Genomic DNA, 7,929 nt, shown 5'->3' with positions numbered 1-7,929 from the left:
AAACTTGGTTGTTTGGGGGCACCTGGGTGGCTCAGTCGGTTAAGCATCCGACTTGATTTCCACTCGGGTTGTAATCTCACAGTTCGTAAGTTCCAGCCCCACATTGGGCTCTGTGCTGACAGTGCGGAGCCTGCTTGAGATTCTCTCTCTCCCTCTCTCTGCCCCTCCCCTGCTGGTGTTATCTCTGTCTCTCTCAAAATAAATAAATAAACTTAAAAAAGTTCGTCATTTACATGTGTCAAGAAAGTGAGGATTCATGACCTGAAAAAGAAAGAAAAGAAAGTCCATGTAAATATCAAGCAGAATGAGTTGTGCATTTGCAGTTATTTCTTAGGAGTTTGTTCTGAGGAAATTATCCACGTTCTCTAGAATTCGGGCTTCTTCCTCTCAGATGAGGCTAATCGGACCAACACCCCTGTTTTATTGGGAGGATTATGTTAGATACAAGAGAATCTATGTGTTCAGTGCCCGCGACAGCAAAAGCCCGCAGCCCATATCAGTTTTCCATCCTTCTCTTTCAAATTCCATATTTCCATCTCCAAATGTGAAACTGGGCAGAGGCCATCAGTTAGAGGGTACTTTTGGTTTACACAGGTAGATTTCTAAGAACTTTTCTTATTAAAAAAATAAAGTTTCTTGTGTTGTATGAAAGGAGAGTGGGTTAGCACTCCCCTTGTCAAGGATGGGAGAGATCCCTCCGCCAACCCCCCCACCAATCCCCCCCCTTCATCCCCCACCCCCTGCCCCCACCTGACTGCATGCATATGATCAAGGCACTGCCACCTCATGGTGGCTTCTAACTAATCATCTTTTGCTACTGTTCTAGTGTGGGGACAGATGGCAGGTACGCTTGGGGTGAGTACAGCATACAGTATAGACCAATTACATCACTATGTTGTACACCAGAAATGAATATAACGTTGTGTGCCAACCCTACTAAAAAACGAGTTTCCTTCCCATCTGGATGTCAGTTGGGCAAATCTCAAATGTACAGAAGCATAGCTTTCTTAAATAGTACTTAGTTATCATTGAACTTACACCTGGAACATTCCAAGGGATAGTTCTCACATGCTTTGATCTTTTCCTGTATTTGGATTTTAGTGTGGGAAAATTTGCCTGCAGGATTCCTTTTTGCCTCCAAGTGGGGATTGACCACCCAATACGTTAAACCCCACACGCCAGAAACCAACCAACCAAAGAAACAAAAAAAGAGTATTCTTAATATAGCAGAGAATAATATTGCAGTGAGAAATTGTGGAGCTGGATTTGTGGTTCCAGATGATAAATTTGGGTCAATTTTGACTTTCCAGACCTAGCTGGATAACTCTCCACTACCAGTGGCCTCTTGTAAAAGCTTCAGATGAATGTGTATTGATGAATGTGGTTGAGTTGTGTTAGCATGCAAATCTCTTTATGTATCAGTTTATAAAATTTCTGTACCACAGTTCTGGATTTTTCTTCCTCTCTTAAAGTAGAAAAATGAACTGATACCTCCGAATGAACTGCTTTTATTTAGAGATAAATAACACACAGTTTATCCTTTAATTGGAAATTTATCAATAGAGTTGGTTATTACCATTCCGGGATTCTGGTTTAGTTACCGTAGGACTGTGTTCAGTCTATGTTGCTACATAAGATAATAATAAAAGAGTATAATGGCTTAAAAAAAAAGGGATCTTTATTGCATACTTTGTTGAAATTCGATATTTTAAAAAGCCTGTAAAGCCATGAGGCTGTAGGAAATCATTTGCTCTCTGCTGATGTGTGATGTGTGTGGAGGTAATTTCTGACTCTGATAGGGACCCGCACAGAATGCCCATCGATGCTACTTGGGACTGTGGTTTTCATCAGCCTGGTCTTTGCATGAGTTTATTTTCACCAAGGAAATAAGTTCCCCCCACCATCATGGTAACTGACCACTCTTCAGGCTTTATTAGGCTTTCCCTTTATAAACCAAGGTCCAAATATGTAGCTCTAAGCAGCTATCAATGCTAACCATGTCTAGCTCGACTGGAATGCTGAGCTCGTAGTCAAAACTTTTGGGGAAATAAAATTTTGAAGCTTCTGTGCAGACCTGGCTAGTTACTAACTTTGGTCTTAAGAAGGTACCATGTGAAGCATTAAGCAACATTTAACACATGTGTATCGACTTATTATACGATGATTTTTGAAATTATCCACCTAAAAATTATTTTAAGGGTATTTCTCCTTTTTTTGCCTTCTCTCATGTATTTATAGAAGAGTTATTAGTGTCCATCCCATGCGGGGGGGGGGGATTTATACCCCCTATTTCATTTTCATCCCAGCTCTGTGAAATAGAGGGTGTCACTGGCCATTGTTGTTGGTACCTTGTGTTTTGCAAATGAGAAACCAAAGACTGAAGGAAGTATTAGGCTCACGATTCCCAAAATAGTAAGTGTTGAGTGAATAGAGTGTAAGAAAAACAAACAAAAAACTCTCAGAAAAAATTTGTGGGGGGTTCTTAATGATTCAGAGAATGTGATGCTCTGGTGATTACTAAAACAGTGAAAGAAGAGGAGAGAAGGAGAAGGAAAGGAAAGGAAAGGAAAAAAGAAAAGAAAAGAAAAAGGAAAAAAAATATTTGGGAAGCTGTTGATAGGTAGGGATAGCACTACATAGATTAAATCCTATCAGGCTTGAGTTTCCTATTTTGTTACAAAATTGTTGCCTGATTACGAATTCTGAAATGAGAAAGCAGTTTGAAAGAGACACCATTTTCATTTTTCTTCCTTCCTAAAAGACATAACAGGTGCAATACTTACTGCACTGTTTTTCTCAAATCGGAACATTTTCATTTTATTTTCCTTCTTTTTCCTTTTGGTTTGTTCACTCGTCACAAGGAAAATTTCACTGAAATACTTGAATTTTCCTAATAGTCTGTGACGATTACCTTAGAGCACTAGAGGCAGTGCGGAATACCCAGGTGTGTGGTCTAGGGAGGCGAGTGCTTCGTCCTGACTCATCAGCGGCAGCCTGTCTTCTTGAAGACCAGGTAGGGTTGAAAAGCCACAGAAAGATACTGATGGGAGCCTTGCAAATATTTCATTATTTTCTCATGGGGTACCAGGAGCCACATTTTCATTGTGCTTTCTAAACAGACCTTCCTCCCTCCCTTCCTTCCTTCCTCCCTCCCTCCTTCTTTCCTTCCTTCTCACCTTCCCTCCTTCCCTCCCTCCTTCCTCCCTCCCTCCCTCCCTCCCTTCCTTCCTCCCTCCCCCTCTCTCCCTCCTTCTTTCCTTCCTTCCTTCCTTCCTCACCCCTCTCCCCTCCCTCCCCTTCCTTCCTTCCTTCCTTCCTTCCTAAATGTGCACTTGCATTGCAAAACAATACAAGTTTTTGCCATGAAAAGAAATATCCACTTTGAAGTGAGACTATGCAGGAGTTGCCTACAGCATGCAGCCTTCGGCAAAGCACTTAGCATTTTGAACCTCAGTCTCCCATACGTGGAAGGGAGATAATATTATCCACTCTCAAATTTCTTATAAAGATGGTATGATACAGATGTGCATGGATCTGTTCCAGTGCTTGGGACACTAAACACTAAATGCTATTTTCATTTCTTTCTCAATATCATTTTATTACTTGTCTCCGACAAAGCATTTTATTTTGACATAAACACACCAATTTTAAAGTATGAGCCTGTGATCACAGTCTGAAGCAAAAGTGTCAATGCTTTTCAACCAAGTTAAGTTTATTAAATAAAAAAAGCCTATTATTTTCAGGGTGCCGTATCTGGTGCAACGGAGGATGAAGTCAAGTGAAGCATGAACTTTGTTCCTAAGGTATATACGGTCTAATTGAATCTTGAGGAAAAAGTTAAAAATTACTGGGTTAGCTGGTAGGGTGGATCTTACATAATGGTGAATAATCTAGATGGTAAAGAGTGGCTTGAATTATTAAAGCAACGGTCAGAGATGTAAGGACTTCCACAGAAAGTACTGCGGTTCTAAGGGTTATCAGGGACATTCATAAGATGCCAACTAAAATAAATATATTGATGAATTATTTAAAGACAGAGCAAGATAAATATAGACATCCCTCAGTTTAATTATGGACTAGAATCTGGCAGCAAAATTTAAAGGGTATTTTTTAAGAGAATCCCACTGAAAGGCTCATTGCTTCGTGCTCCTAACATTTGGAGCTTTTGTGGCTTTTATCACTACCAAATCTTTTACTGTTACAGTAATTTATATAGTCATCTCCCTTCAATATATAAAATACTTTTCACAGGAAGAGATTTTTTTTCTTTTGGGATCTCAGATGCTCTTCTCATAGAATCAGCATTAATAATGTCAGGAGTCGGGGCGCCTGGGTGGCTCAGTCGGTTGAGCATCCGACTTCGGCTCAGGTCATGATCTCGCGGTCCGTGAGTTCAAGCCCCGCGTCGGGCTCTGTGCTGACAGCTCAGAGCCTGGAGCCTGTTTCGGATTCTGTGTCTCCCCCTCTCTCTGCCCCTCCCCCATTCATGCTCTGTCTCTCTCTGTCTCAAAAATAAATAAACATTAAAAAAATTAAAAAAAAATAATGTCAGGAGCCTTCAAGAACACAGTAGGACTCATGGAATGCACAACACATGGTGGTCATTAAAAAGTGAAAGTTGAATCCGAGACTAAACCTGAAACAATTGGTCTGAGCATAATTAAATGCCAGCTAAAATTAGATGAGAATTAAAAAAATTCCTCTAACAAAACAGTTTGAAAATTATTACAGATAACTGAAGAGGTAGATAACTTTGAAAGTTAGAACTCATTTCTCACAATGAACTTAGAAGCGTAGAAATAGATCTTTTATAATTGGCGTGACAAGAGAAATAATTTATTAACATGTAGAAGAGAGTCCCAAGCTTATAGAAGAGGGAAGGTTAATTACTATGGCAGGAGTCAGCTGATGCTACGTCCCATTCTTTACTTTACGGATCAGTTGGTTTCTTAAATGATTTCCTGTATGGTTTGGAGGAGGAAATAATTTTCCTGACTTTAAGCCTAAACCACCTTTGCAATAGCATTTTTGTTTTAAGCTTATGATCCAGTCTTTATAGAAATGGTTCTTTCCTTAAGCCACTGTTCTAATGTGCCAGTATGGGGTAAGCAAAGCTACGTTGAGCTGATTTACACATGCTGCAAACATCATTTTAGCACCTGGGTGCTTGCTGGTAAAAATTACTCTCTCCTTCTGAAGATTATCACGATAGTCTTGGCTATGAGCATAACTAGTGAATATTCTCAGTGTACCTTCCTTGAAATTCTCCATCATCAGCAGATTATCGTTGGGTCCTGTCCTGCCTCACCATGCAGAAAAAAAAAAAAAAGTCAAAGGTAACACCAGACAGGAAGGGTTTCCTTAAGCGGCAAATGGTTAAAATACCATCGTCATCTCCAATTGTTTTTGTGACTTTAAGTTATTTTTCTGTGCATGACCACAGCTTTACGAAACGCTGGCTAGAGTTTCTAATAATTCCATTACTCAGATGCCCGACAAAAAGTGGGTAAGACAAAAAGGTAAGACAAAAAGTGGTCTACTGGTGTCTCCGGATACTTAGTGTGCCATTGTCACTCTTGTTAAGAATCCACAATAAATACCACTATGTCGCCGCAAACCGAGAAAGAGATCGCAATATTGACCGTGTCCCATATTTTCATTACACTCTCTGCCGAGTGCTTTCTTTGGCTTCTGTGATTTCATTCTGTTCGCCAGAACAGTGGGGGACCTGCCGCTTACCTGTTCTACATTACATTGGCTTCTTGCACATTGTATACTTTTCCATTCACTCATCGAGGTTGTACAATTCATGTCTTACACACTTTAGATCCACAGTATCATTTAGATACTCTTTTTGAATGGAATCTATGTGGTAACAACTTAGGGTCTATTACATCTCTGCTTCATCTTTTGCCATATTTTTGAACATACTAAGCCCAGTTCTTCCGTTTCATTAATTCCTGTACCTGGATCATGTTGGGGTCTGTTTCTTTTGTAGTTTCCTTTCTCGTTCTTATTTATCGTATGGTCTTTCCTCTTTGTGTGCTCGGTCAATTTTAGTTTTATGTTCTGGACATTGTGTTAAAGACCTAGGGAGAGTGGTGATGCTTGTCTTTCAAAGACTTTCTAATTTGATGTCTTGCTAGGGTGGCATGTCTGTTTTCAAAGGAGTTCCAAGTTCTTGTCTGGTTTCTCTGTCCTCCGGAAATGGCCTCTCCCAGGAGCCAAACCTGAATCCCAGTAACCTGGATATCCGCAATCCATAGGTGCCCCTTGTCAGTCTTTGTTGTTGATCTTTGGTGTTAATTTGCCCCTCTAGGGGGCCTCCCTCATGCATGTTTTCTTTTCAGGACTGTTCTCCTGGGATGTCAAGGAATCCCCAGCACCGTGAGGGAGCAGGAAATTCGGAGTTTCAGAACCTCTCACCGGGCCGTTTATCCCGCACACAGAGTCAGGATTCTGCGAATGTCTTTAGTGAGAACCAGATGAATATTTGAGGCCTTCTAGTTTGTTGTTCTGGACTTGGAACTGTTCATTGGTTTCTCTCTCCACCGAGGCTAGACTCCTGTCTGGGCCCAGCCCGAGCCCATGCTCAAAACTGGCAGATGTCTTCCCGAGAAAAGAGCTGGGTGTCATGAGCTCATCTGTGAATGGGCCTCCCCTCCTGGAAATTTTAACCCATCAATTCCTTGTTGTTTTCATAGACCTCAAAGTGTCTTGAAATCGGTATTTTGTAAACCATAATGTATTACCTTTTTCTGTATTGGTGGGACTGTTTGCCTACTTGGGCCTGTGACATCCAACAAGAAAGCATGCATTCCGTCCAAGTCCTTATGTTTAAGTGAGATGTAAAAAAAAAAATCACTCAGAGAGAAATGACCAGGGGGCAGAAGGGGTTCATTTGACACTGTTTAAGAACTGCCTGTAGGCAGCAGAGATGTTGGCTGTGAGGAGAGGTAATCCAGGAACTGTGAATGCCCGCTTGCCAACAGTAGAAAGGTTTCCATGTGGCAGACAGGTTTGACTTTTGTGTGTGTTTTGCTTCGGATGGTTAGAAGATGCTGGAAGGAGACAGACTTGAGATCTAAGATCTCAGGTCTATGAGGAATCTCAGACCTCTGAGAAAACAAAATGCAGCATCTCTGGGCAGGATACATTTTCTCTTGTTGGAGTTGTGCACGCAGTTTGGGGTGTTTTGCGGTGAGCGTTTAGAGGATAGTGGTGTTGGACTCTAATGGGTCCTCCCGATCTTGCGGTTCTGGGAGTTTCTTCCGTATTCTCTCCCAGCACCATAGTTAGCTTGTGTTTTCATGGCAGGAATGACGGTTGTCGCATACTTCGCCTGGGATACAGGAAGTCTTTCTGGACTCTATACGTTTGGCTACTTTAAGTTATTTATGTCAGTGCTATTGGTTCTTTCTCTAGCAAATGACTTCTGTAGTTATATCTCTGTCTAGGTCCCGAATTAAAAAGAATTACGGCTGCCTGAGCATAAGTTGATAGCAATACATTACGTGAACCTTCTTATTCTATAAAAACATGCGTTTGGAACCAAAGTCCACTCACCACAGCTAAGTACCTATTCAGAGGAGGCAAAAGTGGTGATACGTTTTCACACGAGTTGAAGTCCTTGATACGGCAATTATGCTATTTCTGGTGTAGGCTGTCAGGCGTCTCATAATCACGGCATGCCACATGCAGATTTTCTTATTGTTAGAATAACGTGTGCCTGGAAAAATGGTTCACTGCTTGAGTTTGAGAGTAATAGACATGTGACCTCCGTGCAGCTATCAGAGCTGATGTTTGCAATATGTTTGATTGCAGTCTCCGTGTAATGTTTTAATAGGCACTCACTTAGTAAAGACAGAACAACGATCTCGTTAATGGTGGTAGCAACTATAACTTTATACTTTTCAGAAGTGTTTTTCA

General features: G+C 41.1%; 1 pseudogene; it reads left to right on the top strand.

Moving 5' to 3' along the window:
• The first annotated feature begins 638 nt into the window (after window positions 1–638).
• LOC113592561 (uncharacterized) lies at window positions 639–812 on the top strand (annotated as a pseudogene).
• Window positions 813–7,929: the final 7,117 nt, after the last annotated feature.

This window comes from Acinonyx jubatus, chromosome A3, assembly GCF_027475565.1.
Source record: "Acinonyx jubatus isolate Ajub_Pintada_27869175 chromosome A3, VMU_Ajub_asm_v1.0, whole genome shotgun sequence".
Classification (NCBI taxonomy): domain Eukaryota; kingdom Metazoa; phylum Chordata; class Mammalia; order Carnivora; family Felidae; genus Acinonyx; species Acinonyx jubatus.
The sequence above is the reverse complement of the archived record's forward strand: the minus strand, read 5'-3'. Positions and strand labels throughout refer to the sequence as shown.